Source organism: Marmota monax, unplaced genomic scaffold, assembly GCF_021218885.2.
Source record: "Marmota monax isolate L192 unplaced genomic scaffold, Marmota_monax_Labrador192_F-V1.1 WCK01_AAM20220418_F8-fsc00043, whole genome shotgun sequence".
NCBI lineage: Eukaryota > Metazoa > Chordata > Mammalia > Rodentia > Sciuridae > Marmota > Marmota monax.
The window spans coordinates 14,990,526-15,015,205 of NW_026691982.1; the positions used below are offsets into that span (position 1 = coordinate 14,990,526).

A 24,680-nucleotide genomic window follows, 5' to 3' on the forward strand; every position below is an offset into this window, starting at 1 on the left:
AATACACTCTACATTTGTGTATACCTGAAAAGAACAAATGAATAAAAAGGTAAAAAACATTTTCAACTCAATTGGGCAAATATTTAGAAATGTGATTGCTGGGTCCTATGGTAAAACTATACCTGGCTTTATATGAAACTGTCAAACTGTTTTCCAAAGTGATTGCATCTTTCCCAGCGGCAATGAATGAGCGTTCCTATTGCTCTGCATCACTGCCTGCATTTGGCTTGTTTTTTTAGTCCTTAGTAGGTATGTTATGATATTTTATTGTTTCAGTTTGCAATTGCCAAATGACATGTGTTGTTGAGCATATGCTTATTTGTCGCCTGTATATCACCTTACCTACTTTTTGAATTGTCGGTTCAGATCTTTTGCTCATTTTAAAATCAGATGGTTAATTTTTTTATTTTTTAGGTGTAGATGGACACAATACAATGCCTTTACTTTTATGTGGTGCTGAGGATCGAAACCGGGTCCTGCCCGTGCTAGGCGAGTGCTCTATCACTGAGCCACAATCCCAGCCCAGATGGTTAGTTTTTTCATTGAAAATTCATTGGCATTTTTAAAAAGTAGTTCTTCTCATGAATAAATTAAATAGAGCTCAATCACAAATTCACTTATTCAGTAACTATAGCAGGTGCTACTATTTCCACACCTAGTATCTGCATTCCTCTGTTCTTTTACAAACAAAATCCTGTTTAAAATAGTATTTCTGATTCCTTTGCAGACAGGGATAGTCATGTGACATGGGTCTTGATAATCAGAGACAAAGAGAGGAAAGACTGTTAAATGGGCAGACTTAATTGGCATGAATATTTTTGATCTTTTCCTTTTTGCCTGTCTCCCAATACTGCCCACACCATTTTCCCTGCATGTGACAAAATGCCTAGAAGAGGAATAGCCATCATCAGAGGTTGAAGGCAAAAGCCCCATGACAAGGACAGTACAGCCAATGGCTAAAAGGAGCCTGAGACTTGGGGCACCATGAAGATGCTGCAGAAGGCCTGGGACTCTCTCCAGTCTTCTTGTTTTGGGGAAAGATGTGCCCCTGATAAGCACTTTAGTCAAGTTTCTAGACAGACAACCAATACACTCTGATTCATTTACACTTTTTCAAGCTCTAAGGGGGAGACACCCTTCAGTGGTAGGCACTAGCCCCCTAACAAGAATACTCTAAGTAATTTTTATGTAAAGGACTGGTTCATAGGAGCACTATATTTGAAACAATCTTTTATTGTAGACACAATAGTAAGGGTAGAATTCTATGTACTACATGTCTAGTATTGAACTAGCCATTTTGAGGGGAGGAAAGAGGAGTTTAAAATAAGGACCTTACTTTCAGGGAACTGATGATCTAATTGGAGAGGATCTGTAGGAAAAAAACAGGACCATGTGACTAAAAGTTAATAGGGGTGCCAACTAATCCTAGCAGCAATTCATGTAATGCAGGGTTACTGAGGAAAGGAGGGGCCAGGGAAATGTAACTAGCAACTCTGAAAACACACTCTGGGCATCCCATGGCTTCATATTTTTCAATCAATGACCTAAATACAGACATGGCAGCTATTCCCCTGGGTAAATGAAGAGGAAAGGAAGTAAAGTCATTTTTATTTGAATGTCAATGCATCTTTGAATTCTACTGCAATTTATCATGTATCGATATTTCAAGTACTAGGACATTGTAATCATTCATTAAAATCCTACTTTCCTTATTATCAGTACATTTCATGTTGGTATGATATACAAACTCAGTATATGTCATCTTCAAATAGACCTTTAAAAATCTTTGAAACTGCTGTAGATTAATAGAATGGCATGAGGAGGTGTTTTATTTTTTTCTACTGTCCCTCTGATACTTTGAATTTTGCTATAATTATCAATTGCTACGTATTGCCCCCAACTTTTACTTTGTAACTAGCTGGAACAGATGTGGACCTTTATTATACCTATCATACCTCTGGTGAAGACAAGAGCAAGATAAGATGAATTAGGTTTTCTTGCTGGGAGCCATTAGCCAAGTGGGTATGACAATTTCCTTGCCAGCGTACCCCATGTTGCAGTGACATTGAATGTAGGTGACCTTGCTCAAGGACCAAGGCGGATTAGGGTGTTCCCGGTTAAGATAATCGGGTTTAGGGCGTTCCCGGTTTAGGTTCCAGGTTTAAGGTTTAAGATTATTCCTGCTGGGAATAGGGCATATCCTGCTGCCTGAGTTCCCCTTGTTTTCTTGGATTCTTTCTTGGGATTTGAAATTCTTTTCCTAAGAGTGCTTTTTCATATTGTGATGGTATTTGTAAATAATTTAAAAGACACATGCATGTAAAATAAATATAACATTACTGTAAGATATTTTAAAACTAATTTTCTTCCAGACCTAGGAAAGCATACTTTTTTTCTTTCTTCCTTGCCTTTCCTCTTTCCTCCTTTTTCTTAAGTCTATTTTTGCCTCAGTCATCTGGCACCACCTGGCTATGTTTCCCTTGGCCAGGGCTTACTTAGGTTGGTAGCTTCAGGAATATATTTTAATAGGTACTGAGGCTTTTCTCATGCAAGGCGGACAGAAATTAGAAATGGGACGAATATAAAAGGAAGAAGAGTCTGCAGAGGGAAAGAGGGGAAGATTTTGAAGGCAGAAGGCTAACAGATTTGGGCAGGGTATAAAGCCAACTGGCAAGAGGGCTAAAATCCTTTCAGGGTTAATTGAAACCTCAACTGGGCAGGATGTGTGACAACCTAGATAGACCTGTTTCCAGGAGCCCTCAAAATTCAGCTAAGATTAGGGAATTGTGGAAACTCAAGGGACTTTATTGGGTACCTGGCAACCAGAGGAAACATAAGGGCACTTGCGGTGAACTCGGCCCAAACTATCCTCACCTTTCCACAAGGAAGAAGATATGGCCAAAAACTCATTCCCAAGCTGAGGGCTATGGATGAGAGCCACCTCCTCCGCAATCCCCCGCCAGCCGGCGCTGACGCTCCGCACTCCTACTGGCTCCCCATTGGCCCAGACGCTCGCCAATCCTCATGAAGCGGCCCTGTGAGTGGTCTCTGGTTGGTGGGGCCGGTGCTGAGCCCCCCTCCGGCTCCAGCCGGGCCCCCCGCCGGGAGGGGGCGTGGCCGCGGCCGTGGCCGGGCCGGAGGCGGCGTCGCTCGCGCCGCTGCGTGCGGTGTGTTGCGGGAGGTGGCGCGTGGCGGCCGCGGCGCGGCGGGACGATGGAGCTCCGAGCGCAGCTCCGGCGCCGGCGGTGGGACCGTGGACCGGTGAGTGCGGGCTGCGGCCGGCTGGACTCCCTGGTCCGGGCTGCCCGTTGCTTCTCGGCTCCGGGCCAGGCAGCCTCTTAGGGAGGGGCGGGCGCGGGGCCGGGCCCCCAGCGGCCCCGGGCCCCCAGCGGCCCCGCGGTCCAGTGAAGTTGCTGCATAGCGCCGCGCGCGCTCCAGCCGGGCGGCGGGGCCCACTGCGGGCCGCGCCTCGCCGGGCCGCCCAGCTGCGTCCTCTTGTCTGGTTCCCGCGTCAGCCGGGGCTTCCCGCCGTAGCGGCCCGGCAGCCCTCCTCTCCCGCGCCCTAGGTCTTCTCCGACCCCGACGATGGTCCATGCGCGTTACCCGAACGCGGGAGAGCTGTCCGCATTCCTGGCCGCAGGTTGCGAACCGGCCTTTACTCGTGACCCACGCACGACGTTCCGGGCCGCTTTGCGTCCCGGACCTTCTCATCCATCCATCCCTCTTGGTTCCGCGTGTGGTTGCTTCTATGTGGCCCAGCCCCCGCGTGCCCACCGCCGATGGGGTCGGGTCCTACCGGACCTCGGCGCGCCCTCGTGGTGCCCTCGTGTGTGGCAGCTATGGGCCTCCTCCCTCGGGCAGTGGGGACTCCAGGTCCCCGGCCTCGGAGGCCAGGCCGTGCTCTCCTTGTGCTGGGAGAGAGGTCGGGGCAGCTAGCCAGTGGCGCGCTGCAGGACTAGAGGAGAGGACTCAGCGACCTGGAACCGCTCGACTTGGATGGATCATCCCCGGGGCTGCCCCTGCTCTGGGAAAGGGCCATGGCGTCTGACCCTCGCGCTGCCTGGGCGAGCTTCAAGGAATGCACAAGGGTTCCCTCTCGTCTTTGGTACTTAGGGGACAATGGCGATTTCCTCTTCGTTTGGCCTTTGCAAGGAATAGTTCCCTAATGATGAGCAGAGTTCTTAATTATTAAGAAACTATGCCAAGGTTTAGGGATGAATGGGAGCATGTCATTTTCTTGGTCGCTATTGGGTGGAATAGGAATCCTTTCTTATTTGAGGGTTAATTTTTAATTTGGTGGTTTACTTCCAGCAATGAATCTGAGTTTTCAAAAACTGAAAATTAGAAAGGCTTGTTTTTGCGTCGGTGCTCTTAAAATTAAATGCAGAATAGAACGTGATATTTTTGACTGTCAGGGAGAGGCTAGGCATTTGATATATTTTGATTTTAAAAGTTAGGTTTATCTAAAACTGTTCAAAGGCCTGCGACTCCATCAAAAACTGAGTTCAAACTATTAGAATTGACTTATTTTTCTGTCACTTCTAGGGTAAATTCTATTGAATTCCAGCTGTTTCTTTTTGTATATCCTTTACCAAACTTTCCTTTTCTATCACTGGAACAATACTGTGATTCTTATAGCTAGTTCTTTTATCTACTTGAGAGGTTAAACAGGACAAAGCTGGTTTGACCTTTCCCAAAGGCACTTTTCAGTGCTTTTCCTTCTCCCAGGGTTCTAATGGCTTCCTTATAGTATTCATTTTTCTTTACTTTTAAAGGATCATTGGAATTAATATTTTTGAAAGTTCTATTTTTTCAAATGTTTAAAGCTCACTAGGTTGGAAAGTTTGGCTGACTTTTTTTTTTTTAATATATTTACCGCCTGAACCAGTATTTTGTGTTCACTTAAACAGTGAGAAGAAGTTTGTTCTAGAACTATCTCTATATAAAAATTACTCTTAAGTTTCCAGTTGATTATGTGAAGTTGCTTGATAGCATTGTTTTATCTGTTTGCTTAAAATGTCTGACCTAATTGTTGATGTGCTACACTAATTGCAAAAATTCTGAAAATAGAAAATAAAAATAATTTTGCCAACATTGTGTTCATCATCAGTGTGTCTCTGTACACATTTTCCATAGAAACTTGCATGTGGCAAGTAATCTTTTGGCTCTTGGGATCCATATTTATACGACTAAAAGAATTGTTTGTACTCCTGGGCCAGAATTTAGGGTTTTCTTTATATTTCAGGGACTTTTATTTGAAGAACACTCATAGGTTATGTTTTTACCCCGGGAGTGGCTCAGTATTGCTATATAAACCTTAAATTGCTCATCCTCTCTTCTCAGTCCTTTTTCTTTGTACTTCAACTTTTTTATTTTTTTTTTTGCTTTGTTTGGGTGTTTGGAAACACATTCTGCTTAGTCTGTACATTTTTCAGGACTGGTCCTTTACCTATGACTGAATTTAATCTGGAAATTCAAACATATTTTACACAGTAATACATAAATAATGCACATTGTAAAATAAACTTAACATTGATAAAGAGAGAAGTGGGGTGAACACATCAGTTTTCTTTCCCCTTCTTATTGTCACCCTAATCCTATATCTTTTTTCAGCCGCAATCGTACTATGAGGTATCCTCCCAGATAGTTTTCAATAACTTTTTATATTAAAAAGGCCATGTAGTGAATGCCTAACTAAATACCAGGCACTATTTTAATCACTGAGGTTCTAGAAATAAGAGATTAGAGTATTCAAGATATTCATAACCTACCTCAGTTATTGTACAGTGTGATATGTACCATGATACAGTCCATAATGAGTGAGGGACTGGTGAGCCTCATGTGAATGACCTAATTCATCCATTCACTTGTTTTAATCCTTTGGTACACCTTAATAGTTTGTCATGTGTGCCAGGGTTACAGTGATAAATAGGGCAAACATCTCTGTTGGTCCCTGATGGGCTTGCTGTTCCAGCTCTCAGACCCTCTAACCATTGGTAGCAGTGCTGGCTCTGAAATGGGCCAGCTACGAGAAGTGTGTGGAGAACCACAGATCTGAGCTTAGGAAATGTTCAGAGAGACCTTGTCTTCCTTGTCTTCTTCCCAGAGGAAGTATATGAAAAGGAATTGGTGAAAGTCTGGATTGAGGAAAAAGTGTCAGGGAGGTGGCACCTTGGAGCAACTGAAAACAGCACAGATTTAGTGTGGTGGTTCAAGGGCCGAAAAGTGGCAAGAAGTGAGACAGGAGAAAAACTAGAACCATACCATGGAGATGATTCCTGTTATATAGAGTTGGGACTCATCTATGGGCAGTAGAGGATGGTTGAGGAATTCTGAGCCAAAAAAGGACAAGGTTAGATTTGCCCTTTGGGCAATGAATTAGAAGGAGGAAGGCTAGAAGGAGGGATTTGAGAGGGTAGGGTGGTTGGGACTTGGTGCTTGTTTGAGTGTGTGTGTTGGGGGGCAGCAAGGGAGCTGGGAGAGGAAGGCTTTTAGGGCAGTGCCTGGTTGTCACTGGGTATTTGGGTACTCAGATGGGGACAGCAGTATTTGAGGAGAGAAGGTAATTAAGTGGCAGGCCTGTGGTATATAGAGTGGTGAGTTAGCTACATTAGGGAGTCTAGATATTTGCAGATCTTTGTGCAAGAGAATTATGCAGAATCTAGATATCTGCAGATCTTAGTACAGAATTGAGAATTGTTAGCACCATAGTTCCCAGACTGACTGACGTGCTGAATTGAGCTCACAGGGGACAGAGATATATTTTAAATTGTTGAGGAAAATGCAGTGATAAAATGCAGATCCATCCAATTCTGGGAAAACTACCATCTGAAGTTAAGTTTCTCAACTAGATCATACTCCATTCCTTTTAATGGCCTTATTTCTGTAAAGAGTGGTTTGCGGTTTTTGCTGAACTATGTAAAAATCAGCAGGGAACAGGAAATGAAGGAGGGAGTGTCCAACCTGACTCCAAAATTTGAGAAATTGGGGCTGGGATTGTGGCTCAGCAGTTGAGTGCTAGCCTGGCATGTGTGAAGCCCTGGGTTAGATCCTCAGCACCACATTAAAAAAAGTAAATAAAATAAAGGTATTGTGTCCAACTACAACTAAAAATAAATAAATATTAAAAAAGATTTGAGAAATTGTGCAGTGCTCAACAGTATTTATCATTAATAAATACTTACCATTACTTAAGAATGAAATAAAAACTCATTTGTTCTCTCAGTTTAAGTGTACTTTTTCCAAATGGTCACTAAATTGTTAGGACATAAATATTTAAGTTGTTAATGCTTTTGTGATTCAATGGGCATTTCTTTTGACTCCAAGACACTCAGGATGCAGTGCACAGAGAAAGCTTCAGAACCCGCCTTTGCCTATAATTATGAGAAGCTGTTCAAGTAGATAGGTTATTCAAGGAGTATGTATACAGTAAAAAAAAAAAAAAGGAATGGGACAGAATGTTGTTTGAGGAACTCTTGTGTTTGAAAGACAGGCACACTGAGGAGGAGGAGATACTCTAGGGAACCTCATCCAGGAGGGAGTGGTTGGCAGCCAGGAGGTCCTTGCTAATATCGCAATGCCAAGGGCAACTTGGTAATGGGAACTGTAGCCAGAGGACTAGTTTGGTTTAATAGTGAGTGGGTTCAGGTCAGTAGTAAGTGGGAGTCAGTCAGGGTGTGGAGACAGCTTTGCTCAAGAAATTTGGTGGTGGTAGTTAATGGTGGTTACCAGAAGGGTGGGTAAAGGGGGAGCCTACTTTTTTGTTTTTACATGAAAGGCGTTGAGCATGTTTGAATGTCAGTAGTAAGGAACCAAGAAGTAAAAGGTGTTGGAAAGAGATTCCTCTAGACAGCAATTTAAAGGTTTCCATTGGATTTAGCCCTGAGATATAATTAGTGATCTTGGTGAGAGGTCTTGAGGAGCTTGTTGCTATGATTTGAGAGAAGGAGGTTAAAGGAAGGAAGTCTGTCAGGGCAGGCAGTTTATTCTAAAACTTGATGATGAAGAAGAAGGGCATTTACTAGAGAGGGCATCTGGCGCAGGGTTATTATTATTTTTTTTAAAAAAGCAGTGTCTTTATTAAAAAACATTTTAAGAACAGTTTTTTATTTCTTTCTCCAGAAAGAAGAACTGTTGTCTTAGAACTGTTTGGTCCTTCTCGGGGTTCCTCTGGCCTGGCCTGGCCTTTCCCTGGATGTGCATGCTCCTTTAGGTCATATTGTCCTTGTGGGCTCCAGTTGCTTCTTGCTATTCTGTTTTTCTGAAGAATACTCTTTGACATCAGCATCAACACCTTTTCAATGCTGGCTTTATTTGTTTTGTGTCAGGACCAGTCCTCCTGTGTTGGTAGCTGCTTCTAGATGAGCATATTTTCCATACTCATGTTTCAGTTTTCCTTTTTGAAGCTAGCCTTACTCTTCCTTCTCTTTCCATGGACCTTTGGAGGTTAGCGTTTTCTTTCTTTGGTGTGTCTGTCTGTCTCTCTCTCTTTGAAAATTTAGACATACCAAACATCCCAAAATGTTTTCTCCTCCTTTGGGTTGAACTTCTAGGCCTTGGCTTTGATCTAAGTATTTGGGATAATTTCTCAACTTAGTGCTTTTGGGAATTTCTCCTGGTGCCTGTTTTAGGGTACCCGCCAGCCTCCTGGAATGGTGGTCTTGAAATTGATCAAAAGATCTCTTGTGTTATATATTCTTGATTTCATCTTTTATTTTACTTTATTTATTTTAGTTTTTTTAAAAAATCTTTATTTTTTAATTGGTGCATTATAATTATACATAATAGAGGGATTGATTGTGCCTTTTATGTACATGCACATAAGTTAATCAGTTTTATTCCCCAATACCTCCACATTCCCTCCTTTCTTTCCCTTATCTCCTAACTCTACTAATTTCCCTTATTATTTTTTTTAAAATTAGTTCTTTGTAATTATATATAAAAGCAGGATTTATTGTGGTATATTTGCACTTGGACATAGCATAATTTGGTAGATTTTGTTCTCCAATATTTCATCATGCCCTCTCTTCCCTCCTTCTCTTTTCTCTGTCTCCCTTCTGTTTTCATAAGATCTCCCCAACCCTACTTTTTCCATCTTGCTTTCACATATGAGAGGAAACATTAGCTCCTTGACAGATTTCTTTGTCTGCTTTATTTTACTTAATGTGATGTTCTCCGTTTCCATCCATTTACCAGCAGATGACATCATTAACATTCTTCTTTATGGCTGTTCATGTACCAGGTTTTCATTGTTCATTCATCTGTTGATGTATACCTAGTTTGGTTCCTCACCTTGGCTATTGTGAATGTTTTCATTTAGTTTGTTAGTCATTTTTCTTTCCATTGCTGTGACAAGTATCTCAGGTAATTAATTTATAACGAGAAAAAGTTTATTTGGGCTGACAATGTTTGAGGTTTTAGTCCATGATCAATTGGGCCCATTGCTTTTGTGTCTCTGGCAAGACAACACATCACGGCAGGAACACATGGTGGAGCAAAACTGGTCACCTCATGGCTGGGATGCAAAGGGGAGAAATAAAAAGAGATTAAGGACCCTTTGAAGGCATATCCTTAATGACCTAAAACCTTCTATTATGCCTTATTGCCTAGAAGGTTCCACTGTTTTCCAGTAGCCGTATTCTGGAGACGAAGCCTTTAATGCATGGATTTTTGGGGGGGCGGGGGAGGGGGCTACCCAGGATTGAACCCAGGTGCGCTTAACCACAGAGCCACATTGCTAGCCCTTTTTTTTTTTTTGTATTTTATTTAGAGGGTCTCACTGAGTTACTTAGGACCTCGCTAAGTTGCTGGACTGGCTTTGAACTTGTGATTCTCCCTGCCTCAGCTTCCCAAGCCACTGGGATTACAGGCGTGCACCACTGCACCTGGCTTCATGCATGAATCTTGGGGACATTCCAGAAGTAAACTATAGCAGTCAGTCCATAAATGTTTGAATGCCTACTATGTCTCAGACACTGTTCTAGTTTCTGGTAATAAGAATGTTTAAACAATCAAGCTTCTGCTCTCAGAAAGCTTGACAGGTTGACTATCCCTTATCCAAAATGCTTGGGACCAGAAGTGTTTTGGATTTTGAAATATATACACATAAAGAGTTCTCTTGGGGATAAGACCCAAGTTTACACACACAATTCATTTGTTTTATATATACCTTATGCACATAGCCTTAAGGTAAGTAACTTCATACAATATTTTAAATAAATTTGTGTGCAAATTTAGAATCCATATGGCCGTATTTTATCAGCTAAGTTTCATGATGGAGAATTTTCTACTTGTGGCCTCATGTTGATGAGGGATGCTGGACCTGTATTCTGATGAACCAAAAAACAGGACAGGTGGTCTTGCTAATTAGTTTAGCCTCCTGGGGGCAGGAACCAGATAGCAGGATGCCTCCTACTTATCAGTGCTTTGTGTTGTTTGTTTTTTTTCCTGTTTGTCTGATAACCTCTTCTACATTGTGATCATGTAAAGAAAGACCTTTATTTAGGTCTTCACCTTGGTTCACAGTGATAATACTCAGTGCCTTTCCATGGGGGTCTTTCCACAACCTTTGCTATATTTGGATCTTGACTATCTCAGTTTTCTAGCAGTTGAAACCCTGTTGGATTTTTTAAAAGTTGCTCTAGTTCATGCTGAAGATTTTATTGCCTTGCTGCAGCAGTTCCATTTTGGTTCGTCTCACAGAGTCTTCATTGAGGGCGGTAATCCATTTTGTGTACACAGACAGCTCAGTGAAATTATGTTGCAGTATGAAAGCATGGATGCCATTGACTGTGAACTAGAATCCAGGTGGCCATGTATTACCAGTTAAGTGGATGAAATGATGTTCTTTGTCCACAGTAGACACCCAACAATTTTTTTATTGATTGAAAATATCATCTGTTTTGACTTACAATTATATAATAATCAGGACATTATCATGACTGTTTAATTTACAAAATCTTGTCTTTTTTCCCTACTAATAATCACAGTTATCTTTTAGCCCCATCAAAAATATACACATGACAAGGTGTTTTTTTTTTCTTTTTCCCTGTTATATAATCCTGTGTTAGAATAATACCTAGACAGGGTTTAACTCTGAACTGGCCTTGTAATTCATTGCTGGGCCACATTCTATCCTGAGTTTAGAGTTCATGTTTATGGAGAAGCTCATGGATTTAAGTTGATTCTTTGATGCATGACATTAACTCTAGTCCACATTGAGGGATGATGATACTCAGCAGAAAGGGGGTAAAGAGATAGCAACTTATGCTTTATGTTTGTATCCTTCAAGATAGGCTGTTAAATAGCTTAGAATGAGGGGGAAGAGCCATATTTCCTATCTCTTCAAAAGCAAGAGCTTACTTTTGGAGAGAAAATTGTAATTTTTCAATATAGAATTCACATCCATTTTCAGTATAAATGGACAAATGCATTGAATGTTATAAACAACTCCAGTAGAATTTAATAACATATCTCCATTCTTAGTTTTCCATAGAATTTGTCTCCATTTTTGTACATCTTTTAGATTTAAGTACTTTGGTTTTTGATTTAAAAATCAGAAATACACAGAAATCCCCTAGTTCCCTAGTTACCTGTCCTCAGATTTTAATTACACAGTGCAAACAATGTTGTTTCACAAAGCTTCAATAAAATTGAATTGTTCTTTGAGATATTCCAAAGAGGAAGATTATTAAAATGTTACTCCTTTTCAAAAGTTGGCAGTGCAATTTATAGTGGTTGCAAGATTTATCAATGATAATGATGTTCATACCTGAGCTGTAATTAAAATTTTCATAGCTTTTCTGCTGTTTGCCCATTGCGTTACATAAGCCTAATTAGTTGACATGTCCAGTTCCCTCTGTACACCCCCTGCCCCAGCCAAAAATAAAAATGTGGAAACCACAGAACTTCAGGACCTTTAGGACATCGTCTGAAACAATTGTATAGGGATTAGGTACTGAAGGGTTTAGGAAAGCTGTGTTACAGGAAGCTACAATTATGGTTACTTTCTCTTCAGACTGGAGTTTAAAAGTTTGTGGTTTTATTTCTTAGTCTGTATGGTTTCTAATGATTGTCAAACTTAATTTTGACAAAATATATTGTCCTGCATTTTGATATTTACTCAGCATTCTTTCCCTGTTTTGGAAAGTGTTATAACTTAGGTCAGTGTATGATAAGTGAGAGTTACAAATAAAGTTTTGTTTAAATGTAATATATACGTATTTATCTAGATGTTTATTGTCTGAGATGATTATGATTTTATTGACCATAATCAGTGAAGGCTTGGCTCTCTTGTCTTTGATTAAGTGAAGACCAGATTTTGCTTCTAGGAAGTACTCATGATAATAAAAAGGCTAAATATAAATAGTGAGATTCAGAAGTATGTGAGGCAAGCATGTGGCCCTGGGTTCCATCCATAGTAGAGCAAAAAAGCAAACAAAGTATATGAAAACCAGGAATAAAAACAGACCTCTAGCTCTAACAAGATTCAAGTCTTCATGCCATAGTCTAGATTCGAGGACTGTTTCTGCAACTGCAAGATTACAGTGACTTGGCAGAAGAAACCTTAGTTGCTCACTTCTGTGAGGTATACATCAGGATCCTCCTGGGATGGGCCTCTGTATGGCTCCTGTAGTCAGCCTTTTTCCACCTTGTGATTCAGCCTTCTATAAGGACTGGGAACTTGCTGGTGGGTGGGGAAGAGTAGAGTCTTGTGGGAGGTTTTTATAGGTTGGCACACATCATCTCTTTTCCCATTGGCTGTGCTAAGATATTTCCTCATTTAATCTACTTTATGCTAGAAATGTAGTATAGCTGTGAACCTCCTGAGGAGAGAGGTCATAAGTACTTGGAACTTGACTGAGTATCCTAGTGGACATAGTGAAAGGGAATCATCCTCAGCTTTATCCTACAGCTTTCACCATCCATAAAAAGCACATCAGTTTCCTTTCCTAAATATTCCCTGATTTTGCACTGTAGTTTGGTATTGTAGATGTTAATCCAGAGATGTAGCATAGTTTAATAGCACATAGAGCAGTGGTTTTTCTTTTAATTGATTTTAAAAAAATGACAGTGAAATGCATTATAATTCTTATTACATGTATATAGCACAATTTTTCCTATCTCTGGTTGGATATAAAGTATGTTGACACCAATTCATGTCTTCATACATGTACTTTGGATGATGATATCTATCATATTCCACCATCCTTGCTAATCCCCTGCTCCATCCCTTTCCCTCCCACCCCTCTGCCCTATCTAGAATTCATCTATTCCTTCCATGTTCCCCCTCCCTACCCCACTATGAGTCAGCCTCCTTCTATCAGAGAAAACATTTGACATTTGTTTTTTGGGGATTGGCTAACTCCACTTAGCATTATCTTCTCCAGTGCCATCCATTTACCTGCAAATGCCATGATTTTATTCTCTTTTATTGCTGAGTAAAATTCCATTGGATAAAAAAAATGTGGCATATATATACATTCATCCATTTAAGGGCATGTAGGTTGGCTCCACAGTTTAGCTATTGTGAATTGTGCTGCTATAAACATTGATGTGGCTGTGTCCCTGCAGTATGCTGTTAAGTCTTTTGGGTATAAACTGAGGAGAGGGATAGCTGGGTTAAATGGTGGTTCCATTCCCAGTTTTCCAAGGAATCTTCATACTACAGCAGTGGTTTTTGTAAGGCTTATTATGTAATGTTCTTAAATGAAGTAAAAATGCAACTTAATTAAAGATGGTTATGCAGAGGGTTAAACAAACCTGGTTTATATACCCAATAGTGGAAATAATGAACACATTGCATATCCTTCAGTCATTCAGCAATATAATTGATCTCAAATGGACGATATATGCAAGAGTGATGTTATTATTTCTGATGAGCTCGGAGTACTGGTGTTTTGTGTTGTTAATTAAAGGTAGCTTTAGAGACCAAAGAGGAGTGGTTGATTAATTTGAAGTCAGTATGCTGTGTATCAGGCCTGTTTTAGAGCAGAGGTTAGCAAACTAAAGCCTATGGGCCATACCTAACTTTTTGCTTGATTTTTGTATGAAAACTGTTCAAATACAGACATTCCTGTTTGTTTATGTACTGTGTGTGGCTGTTTCAGGGCTCCAGGGGAGAGGTGAGTATTGGAGATGGAGACCTAATTCACCAAATATAAAATATTTACTATGTTGATTCTTTACAGTGAAAATTCCTGGCCGCTGATTTGGAAGCAGATTTTTTTTTTTTTTTTTTTTTGCCTTTTCTTATAGGACTCACATTCTCTAGTGGGGCATAAAGATAATAAACAACGCATAAGTATGTATAGTAGTAATAACTATAAGGAACTTAAAGCAAGTGAGGGCAGAGAATGTCATAGACTGCTAGTTTTGACAGAATGGTCAGTAAAGGCCTCTCTGAGATGAACTTTAAGCAAAGACATGAATGAAGGTGAAGGAATGAGCTACCAAACATTTTGGGAAAGAGCCTTGTGGGGGAGTATACCTTTCAGGTGCTTGAGTAGCAGCAGGGAGGGCAGTGTGAATATGAGGGTTGAATAATGTCAGGTAGTACTAGGGGACAGATCATGTAGGGCCAGGTAGACTGTGATGACAATTTGGATTTTACTCAGAATCAGATGAAGGCCATTGCAGGGTTTTGATCAAGGAAAGGATATCATTTGATTTTGATTATAAAGCATCGCTAGGACTGTTGTATAGAGGATGGATTGCAGGGGGGCAAGAGTAGAAGGAGGATGTGTACATGTGAGGCATGGCTAGTTGCTGTGGCTATCTGGATGAATCACACATTCCTGTCCTCGAGGGACTTGTTGGTGTAATAGCATAGTAAAGAGATTATTATAATGTTCTGCCCTTTGTGGAGAAGCAAAGGTTATCTTGAAAGTGAGACTGATCTAAATTGGGAGACAATGCCTCATTGAGAACTTGGAGGGTGCCACTTAAGGCTGATTCTATACCTGAGTTTTGAGATTCTTATTTGCATATAAGCATTTGCCCCAACTATTTGACTGTGAGAATAGGTACTCAGCCAGATCCTCGAAGATTCTGCTAGAGCAGAGATGGTAGTCTTTTAGGTCAGGTGTCAGTGCCTGTGGTGGCTCTGCGGAGCATGAGGAGAGTGATTCTGAAGCAGTGTCTCAGCTCAGTAAGATATAATAGCACAGATACTGATGGAAAGGATGAAATTTACACTACTTGCCAGAGAGCAGGGCCAAGGTATTTTGATTTGAAAAAATCAGTATCACGGGACTATAGAAAAGTCATGGTAATTTGTCTGTGGAATGTAGAACATTGTTGTTTTCCCCTTGTACCCAGTGGTATGAATTAGTTGCAAAATGTACCTCAGTAATTAAATTGGTGTGGTGTCTGGAGTTATGGATATGGCCCAATTAAACTCTGGAGAATGTTTATAAAAGTGATTATATTTTTGAGATAAATGCTATTAAACCATTTTTGATAATAATAATTTGAAACAGTTGCTGCCATTTTTATAAGTGTAGAGGAAGGAGGTCTATTACCTTTCTCTTCTCTAATAGGAAGTCCAAACCATCTAGAAAGAATTTTCATGATTATAATATAGGTTTCAAAAAGAAATGGGGAGAGAAAATAAAATCGCAATTACTCAGGGAGATTTTTATTTTATTTTGTTTTATACTGTCTCTAAAGCTGATAGGACAAAATTTAGTAAGGACTTGAATGCCACAATTAATAAGCTTGCCTGCACTGTCTAGATGCTTCACTTAACAACTGTGACTATACATTAACATGGACATTAACCTAAGCTATCAGCTTCTTGGGGCAAGCAAGTTTCAGTATATTAGAAACTATTGAAATAAAATAGTGTTCTCTAAATTAAACTAATTAAACTAAAATCAATAGCAAAAGGTACCTGGAAAATATTTTCTAAATAACCCATGGTGCAAGAAGATATTACAGTGGGAATTAGAAAATATTTTGGATAGAATTCATATGAAAACATTCTGTATCGGTATTTGTGGAGTAGAGGTGAAGTCATGCTTGGAGGTAAGTTCATAGCATTAAATGCAAATGTTAAGAAGGAGAAAACCATAAACATTTTTAGTGATCTAAGCATTAGTCATAAGAAGTTAGAAAAGAGCAGCAAATTAAATCCAGGGGAAGGAGATGGACATTAACAAAAGGAGAAATTAGTAAACTAGAAAACAGATGTGTAATAGAGAACAACTACGGTGCTAGTCATTCTTTTGAAAAGACTGATGACTTTAATACATTTGGTGAGATTAAAGAATTTCAAAGAGACAGAAGGGCCAAATAACTAATACCAGTGGTGAAAAAAGGGAAAGTCACAAAAGATGTTTTAGGTAGTAAAAGGTATATGAACATTTATACTGATAGATTTTAATTTTAGATTAAATGGATAATTCTTCCAAACTTAATTTTAAGTTAAATGTATAAATTCCTCCCTTGAATGTGTTTTAGTTATCCACTTACAATAAATCAATTGTATTTAAGGGTCCCATTCCAGTCCTTTGAGTTTTTAACATAATCAAATTTTAACATAATTTAACATGTTCCCCAAAGTAAAAAATGCACAACAATGTTATAGTTTCAGAGGAACTCTTTCTTTGGCTTTCCCCTTTCACCCCCTTGTGTGTAACCAACCATATTGTTTGCTGGTGTCTTTTGTGGGGAGTATTACAGGTATGTTATTTCCTTTTCTTTCAATACCAGAAGATTACATAATAGTATATTATTTTGTATTTTGCATTTTTCACTTCAAAATGAACCCTTAAAATTCCTTTGTACAATTATTAAAGCTTTTCCTTATTAATTAATTAATTAATTTTACAATTGCCTAGTACATTTCCACATAATGGACATAATATAGTTTGTTCACTCATTTTTCTATGTTTGGGCATTTAGGTAGTTTCCAATATTGTGCAATTACAAATAGTATTTTACTGAATAAACTTGTACATGCATATTTTTGTATTGTGGGTTTTAAACTTGGGGGTAAAGTCCTCAAAGTTATATTTCTGTATTGAAGGATAAAAGCATAGGTAATTTTGTTAGAACTGACAAATTCCTCTTCCTAGAGACTGCCCCATTTTGTCCCCCAGGCTCATTCATGTTGTCACAGATGATAGGTTAGTCACCTTTGTCATTGTGACCAAAATACCTGACTGACAAGAACAACTTAGAGGAGGAAAAATTATTTTGGCTTATGATTCCAGAGATTCATTCCGTGGTCTGCCAACTCTGGCTCTGGGCCTGAGGTGAACATCAAGGCTGAGGGGGGTGGAGGAGTGCTTCATCTTTGGAAGCAGAGAGAGAGGAAAGGGAAGGGACAGCAGGGAAGATGAACCCTTTTAAGGACATGCCTCTAGTGAACCACCTCTTCTAGCCACACCCCACTTGCCTCTAGTTACCAAACAGTGCATTTAACTAGGTTACAACTCTGAGTCTAATTATTTCATCTTTGAATATTCATGTATTAATAGGAGTCTTTTGGGACACATCATATCCAAACAGCACCAACAGGATTCCTCCACCTCTTTTTTTTTTTTTGTACCAGGAATTAAACCCAGGGGCACTTAACCACTGAGCCACATCCCCAGCCCTTTTATATTGTATTTGAGACATGGTCTTGCTAAGTTGCCTAGAGCCTCACTAAGTTGCTGAGACTGGCTTTGAATTTGTGATCTTCCTGTCTCAGTCTCCCAAGTTACAGGCTTGTAACTTGCTAGGGTTACAGGCTTGCACCAATGTGCCCAGCCAGGATTTTCCCCTTTTTATGGGAATAGTATTCCATTGTGTATATCACATTTTCTTTATTCTTTTGATGATGTTTCCCTAGGCTGCTTCCATATCTTAGCTGTTGTGAACATGGAACTCAGATATCTCTTCTGTATACTAATTTCATTTCCCTTGGATATATAACCAGAAGTGAGGCTGCTGGATCCATATATAATTCTTCGTTTAGTTTTCTGAGGATCCCCTTACAAACTACATTTTCATGATGTTGTATTAAGTTTTCATCAGTTCACATAGGTTCTCTGTTATCCATACCTTTGCTAGTGTTTGTTATCCTTGTTTTTTTTTTTTTTTTTTTTTTGATAATAGCCCTTTTAACACATGGGCTATTAGTATTAATATGATTTTAATATGCATTTCCCTGGTGGTTAGTGATGACGAGCATTTTTTACAATCTTTTGGCTATTTGCATTCTTTTTGCTATGTAATACTCCATTGGTCTTTTTTTTACCACAGTTCAGCCACTCTCCTTTTAACGAATTATTTCTATTATTTTTAGTTTTTAATATTTGTAATTCTTTTTTTCTTTTTTAATTTATATTGTGATGGAAGGATACTGTTAGTGATACTTTTATTTTAAGACTATATTAATGATTTTGTGCACTATAGTGAATTTTTCTGTGAATTTTCAAAATACTGAGTTTATATTTTTATCAGAGTGTAGTGATGAGTATATACCCCTCTCCCAACTACCTTATTGGTTATATTGTTTACATTATTTACATTTTTGTTTTATCCCTATGAGTCTATTATGTAGATAGTTTAATTTTTACTTACTTTTTTCCTCTTGATCTGTTTTGTACTGAGTAATGCATAGGTCTTTCATTTCTAATATGTTTCTGTTTATTTCCCCTTGAATCCACTGTAGTTATATCATTTGGTTCATAGATATTAATAACTTATTTTTCATTATGAAATATAGTTTTTAATGCTTAAAAGTTCATTCATTATGTGTTTGCCTTGAGTTGCAAGTGGTGAGATTAGATATTCTTGTTTGTTATTGATTTTAGGGGGAAGGCATTCATCCTTTCACCATTAGGTGTGATACTAGTAGTAGTAGGATATTTTTTTATGCCCTTTATCAGGTTAATAAGTTTTCCTCTATTCTTGCTCTATAAGTCTTTAAAAATATGTTTTCTGTTTATAATTGACAAATATCAATTGTTTGACACATAATAATTGTACGTATTAATGGGATTTAGGGTGCCATTTCAGTAGATATGTACAATGAGTAATGATCAGGGAAATTGCCATATCCATCACCCCAGACTCTAGCATTTTACACTACTGTCATAAGGTTAATATGGTTGCTGCTTCAGCATCCATTTTAGGCTTTATGTTAGGCTGTGTTTGTTGCTCACTCAAGTCCTGTCACATTTCTTCTACTTTAAACTTCCTCTCATTTAAACTTCCCCTCTTAGTATGTTGCTTGTAATACAGCTTTCTTGTGCTCAATGAGGATGAGCCAAACCCAACACACCCTACAGCCCTGACTGTGATAAAACCTAACAGGCAAACCATAGTCAGAGCATAAGCTCTCCTCTGTGCATGTGTTTTTTAAACTATCCAATGTAGAACTCCCGAGGAATGTGTAAAGTGTAGCAGCACCCCTTGATAAAGACATAGTCCCAGAGATCCTCATCATTTCTGTTTCATGCTCCACCTGTTGGTTCCTCATTCAGCTATCCCTGGATCTCTTGTGAGCACCCCTAACCTCTCTTGTACCTAAGAGTAACAATCTTAAGAATAACCTTTTTCATTTCATGCATTTTGCCTTTGTTTCCTCAGTGTGTCTTACCTGATGTTATGTACTGTAGTGTTCTCAACATTGTTTAACTTCTTTAATGAACAATAATAATCATGAATCGGTATTGAATTTTAAGAAATGTTTTTTTGCATTTATTGAGATGGTCATGTGGTTTCATTCTTTATTGATATTGTATATTGTATTAATTGACTTTTTGGAGGTTAAACCAACCTTGTATTCCTAAAATGAATTCCACTTGTTTTATGGTGTATATTCTTTCTGTATGTTCCTAGATTTTGTTGGTTAATATTTTGTTGAGGATTTTTTCATTAGTATTGATGAGGGAAACTAAATTGTAGTTTTCTTGTGCTGCTTATAAACTTTGGCATTGGTAAGATTGGCTTCCTGGAATGAATTGGGAAGTGTTTTATCTTTTATTTTCTGGAAAGATTGTGAAGGATGTTTATTCTTTAAATACTCATCTGTGAAGCCATTTGAACCTAAACTTTTCTATATAGGAAGGTTTTTAATTACTATAATTCAATCTCTTGTTACAGATTTATTAACCCTTTTTCTTTCTTTTCTAGTCAGTTGTTTAAATTTATAATTTCCAGAAATTTTCTTTTTCATTGCCTAGTTTGGTGGCATAATTTAAAAATTCATTATATTTTCTTACAACTCTTGTAAATTTTTTTATTATTGGTAGTGTAGTGATCAGTGTCTCCACCCCTGCCCCCCCCCACCCCATTTTTGCCAATTTGTGTCTTTCCTCTCTCTTTGTCTGTCTAGCCAAAGATTGGTTTGTCAGTTTTGTTTATCTTAAACCATCTAAGTAGAATTTGACCTTAAAATTTTGGAAAAAAATTATAATTCCTGTAAAAACAGCAAAAAGAGACAAACCAGATTCAATAAAAAAAGTAAAATATTCCAGCAAGAAAAGGGAAAAGAGGGTGTTGAGCAAATTAATTATGGTAATTATATTTTTGTTTACCATTAATTAATTTTGGGATAGTAGACAAATACATTTAAACATTTTAATATTCCATGGCCTGTATAGGTGGGTAATCTTATTTATTCCAGACACATGTTAAATTGTAGTGCCAGTATGGGAAATAAGATTGAAAGTAATAGCATTCTTCTACTAAGAAGATCTTTTTTTTTTTTTTTTTTTTTTTGTTTCCCTCTCCTTTTTGGTGTTTTGCAAAATCTCACATACATTGTAACTTTGTCTAGTTTATTTATTTTTTTGTTGAACTTCATTTTTTGGTGTTGTGGGGAAGAACATGAGTTCAGCATTATGTAGACATGGTATAGACCCTTGCAATTACCCTTTTCCACCAGAAGGTAACATTCCTGCTAGTTAGTGTGAGCATGGATTATGCAAGGGAAACAAATGAATGAGCCCTGTGGGAGGCACATGACCAGTGTTTGCTTCCTCTCTTGATCCCTGTGTCCATCACCCTGTGATCTGGTTGCTTAAGTAACCAAAGATGGTAGCCCAGGTCCTTAGGGTAGAGAAAATGCAAATGTGTCTTCATGCATGGGTGTGCCTTCCTACATCTCCAGGGATCCAGTTACCTTACCTGTCCTTGTGTCCCTGCCCCCCTTGACTTTCATTGGATGGAAATTTCTACTGTCCCCCCAATAAATGTCCACTCTGAAACGTGCTCATTCTCTCTCACCAGCCTCTAGTGAGATTTCTCACTCTCCCATTTGGGGAGCTTGAGGCCGAGGGCAGAGGAGCCATCCCGGGGCTTGATTTCAAGGTAAATTGGGTCTTCTGTGTTTTATTTTGATGCCTTAGGAATTTCACTCCAGAAACCTATAGTTTAGCTGTCTGCGCGAAGATGTAGATGGCAGAGCCCAGAAAAAAATGAAACTGAAACATAATAAAAAATAGATCATTTACAGGTTGTGACTGTTTATGAAATTTAATGTTGAAAACTGGAAGCACCTGTATTTTTAGTAATTAGCAGTTCTTACTGTGCAGTTTTGGCTTTCTAGTATACATTTTTAAAAATTAAAATACAAGTATGTCCAACGGTTGGTTTTTGTAGTTTTCTTATCTCAGAAGTGCTTTTCCTTTTCTCAGAAATGCTGTAGTATAACACAACTTAAAAACACATGTAGTTTTCTGTTTCTCTTAAGATATTCATTAAAAAAAAAAAAACTTGAAAGAAACACCTAAATCTAATTGACGATTCTTTCCATGGGCTTTGTACAAAACTAACCAAGCATTAAGTTCATATTTTCTTTCAGGCTTGATTAGCATTCAGTTATTACTTCTGAAGTGTTAGATTTCATATTTTCTGTTTTGTTGCTTGTTGATTGATTTTGGTAGGTGCCTAATTCCAGTATAAACCTCAATTTATTTCTAGTGATTTTGGAATTTCTATTTTTATTTATTTATATTTTAGAGTAGTGTGGATTGAATCCAGGGGCATTCTACCACTGAGCCAAACCCCCAACCCTTTTTATTTTTTATTTTGAGGCAAGGTCTCACTAAGTTGCTGAGGATGGCCTCAAACTTGTGATCCTCCTGCCTCACTCTCCAAGTTGCTGGGATTATAGCTGTGTACCACTGCACCTGGCTCTGGGATTACTATTTTTGAAGGTGTCTCGCTGTTATTGATTATTGATAAATTGAGGAATCTCAGTGGATAGAATATCTGAATAGATGGAATGGAATTTCTTTTCCTAAACTGAATAGAATTTGATTAAATGAACAATCAGATGAAAGTACTCAAATAAATCAAAAGATTTACCAAATTTCATGAAATTTATGTTCACAGAATTTTTGAGTTAAAAGTTTAATCATTAAATATTTAAAGAGATTGAAATCCAGCAACATTTGAGTTGACCAAAGCATTTTGATCTGTTGCCTTTTCCTCCTCCTCAAAGAATTTTATGGGAAAACATACCCATGTTCGCAAGCCAGGCTTATTTTAGCTGGTGAGCATTTTGTTTAAAATTTTATTTTTAAAAAGGATCAGCTATTGGAAAGAAAGTCATAAATCACTTCTTTTCCGGGGAAGGATTTCCAAATATAAATATTATTAGTGAAGATAATCAGAATTTCTTTTTTTTTAGTTTATTGATTTTATTTGTTTTAAACACATGACAGCAGAATGCATTACAGTTCTTATTACACATATAGAGTACAGTTTTTCATTTCTTTGTATATAGAGTATGTTCATGCTAATTCATGCCTTTATACATGTCTTGTTTTGCATTACAATTCTTATTATACATATATATCACAATTTTTCATATCTGTTTATATATAAAGTATGTTGACACCCAATTCAGAATTTCTTGACTTAAAAAATTAGCATCTAGTAAAGATTCTTTCCTTTACAGTTATTTGCTATAAATTGCTTTGGTATCATCAGAAGACATCATTTTTTTTTTTTTTTTTTTTTAGAATTTTTAATATTTATTTTTTAGTTTTCGGCGGACACAACATCTTTGTTTGTATGTGGCACTGAGGATCGAACCCGGGCCGCACGCATGCCAGGCGAGCGCGCTACCGCTTGAGCCACATCCCCAGCCCCAAGACATCATTTTAAATATTGAGTACAGAGGAAAATATAGTGAGCCAATATGGACTTACCTCTGTTTGCTGAGATTACTTTCTAATCTTAGATTCAGGAATACAGGCCCTCACTTTGAGCAGTTGATAGTTTGTGGTTTGTAGACACCAAATTCTGTATTAGCTTCCTGTGTAGAAGTTCTGGAACCAAATTTATGGTATATATGAAGCCATGTTTAGACTAAAAGGGATGCTTTTTTTTTTTTGCATGAATCTCATTTTGAGATTCTTGTTTGATGCTTCTGTTTTCTCTTTTCTTTTTCACTTATTTCCAATGAACGTTTTCTTGCTTTCTCAACATAGCAAGTTATTGTAAATGCAATCATATGTATATAGTGCCTGACTAGACCTATATCCCTGTGTAGGTTTAGACTCTAGATCTGATGGGACAGCCTCATCAGGAGCAGGGGTTTGGGGGCCAGACTGATTGGGGTTCTCATCTTGGCTTTGCTGTTTATTAGCTGTGTGATTTAGGGGATCCTTCTTAACTTTTGTGAGACTTGGTTTTCTCATCTAAAAGAGAATGCCTACCCCACAGGCTTATTTTAAGACTACAATTAAGTAAGAGAATGTAAATAATAAATAAAGGACCAACTACTGTATAGATAAAATTGCCGAGCAACTGACAAAGTACAATAGCAATAGCAAGAAAATCCCTAAGAAATCTTCAGTCTCTGTGTGAGCGTGTGTGTGTGAGCGTGTGTGTGTGTGTGTGTGTGTGTTGAGACCACACTTTAGAAAAGAAGGGTCAAAATCCTAGAAACCTTTTTTTTTTAAAGTTATTATGTATCTTCTGGTATGATTGATACCTTGAAAGCATTATTAGTAAGAAAAACAATGACAGGTGCTCTGTTAATGCTAAAAATGGGGGTAGAAGGAAATTAATACTAAGGTAGTAATTTGAAGCCTGGGTCTTTCTTAGTGAAAAGAGAATAATAGCTATGGCAAAGTGGCTTAAACAGAGTTAGCATGGATAATGTATATTAGTTTCCATAGGAATGTGTTTTTGTATAATGTTTATGGTGTTAAGTGTCTTTAATTATATGATCACATTGATGATATTTACAGCATGCTGTAAGGTAACTTTATCAGATGTTCCAGTTCACCTGGGAGCACATTCCAAAGGGAGTTAGTAAAGATGAGAAAGAATGTTTTTATATTCCTTAATGGGTGAGAAATGGAAAGGTTCTCATGGTCACATGACAAGTGAACAGTAAAACTAGTCTGAGAATTGCCGATTCTAGGGTAGGGCTCTTTCTCTTACAGTGTGCTTGTTGTTATTTTGCTTTTGCTCAAAATAGCAGTACTTGCAGATGCAGAGTAGTTTTAGCATTGGCAGGATGGGTGTCAAACTAGAGCCAGTACTTTTTTACTGCTACAGGTGGTGCTCTTCCATTGAAAATTCCTTATTTAATTGAAAGTTGGTTTGAAATTATCAATGTGTTAGTCAAAATAACAAAATACTGAGATAATTAACATAAGTAGCTTAGTATGATTTGCACTACAAAAGCAAAGGGTTCCCCATGGATATGATCCATTCTGAAA

At 38.3% G+C, this 24,680-nt stretch overlaps 1 protein-coding gene across 5 annotated transcripts in view; it reads left to right on the forward strand.

Annotated features, from left to right (window-relative positions):
- Positions 1–3,141: 3,141 nt before the first annotated feature.
- Wasf3 (WASP family member 3) overlaps positions 3,142–24,680 on the forward strand; it is a 172,002-nt gene continuing 150,463 nt past the window's right edge. For 4 of the 5 annotated variants that reach the window (XM_046448164.2, XM_046448163.2, XM_046448180.2 and 1 more), the window contains exon 1: positions 3,142–3,261. The gene's annotated coding sequence lies outside the window, so the exon portion shown is untranslated. Of the gene's footprint in view, positions 3,262–4,086; positions 4,106–24,680 lie in introns of those variants that run through there. The other variant, XM_058580830.1, reaches the window with a different exon arrangement.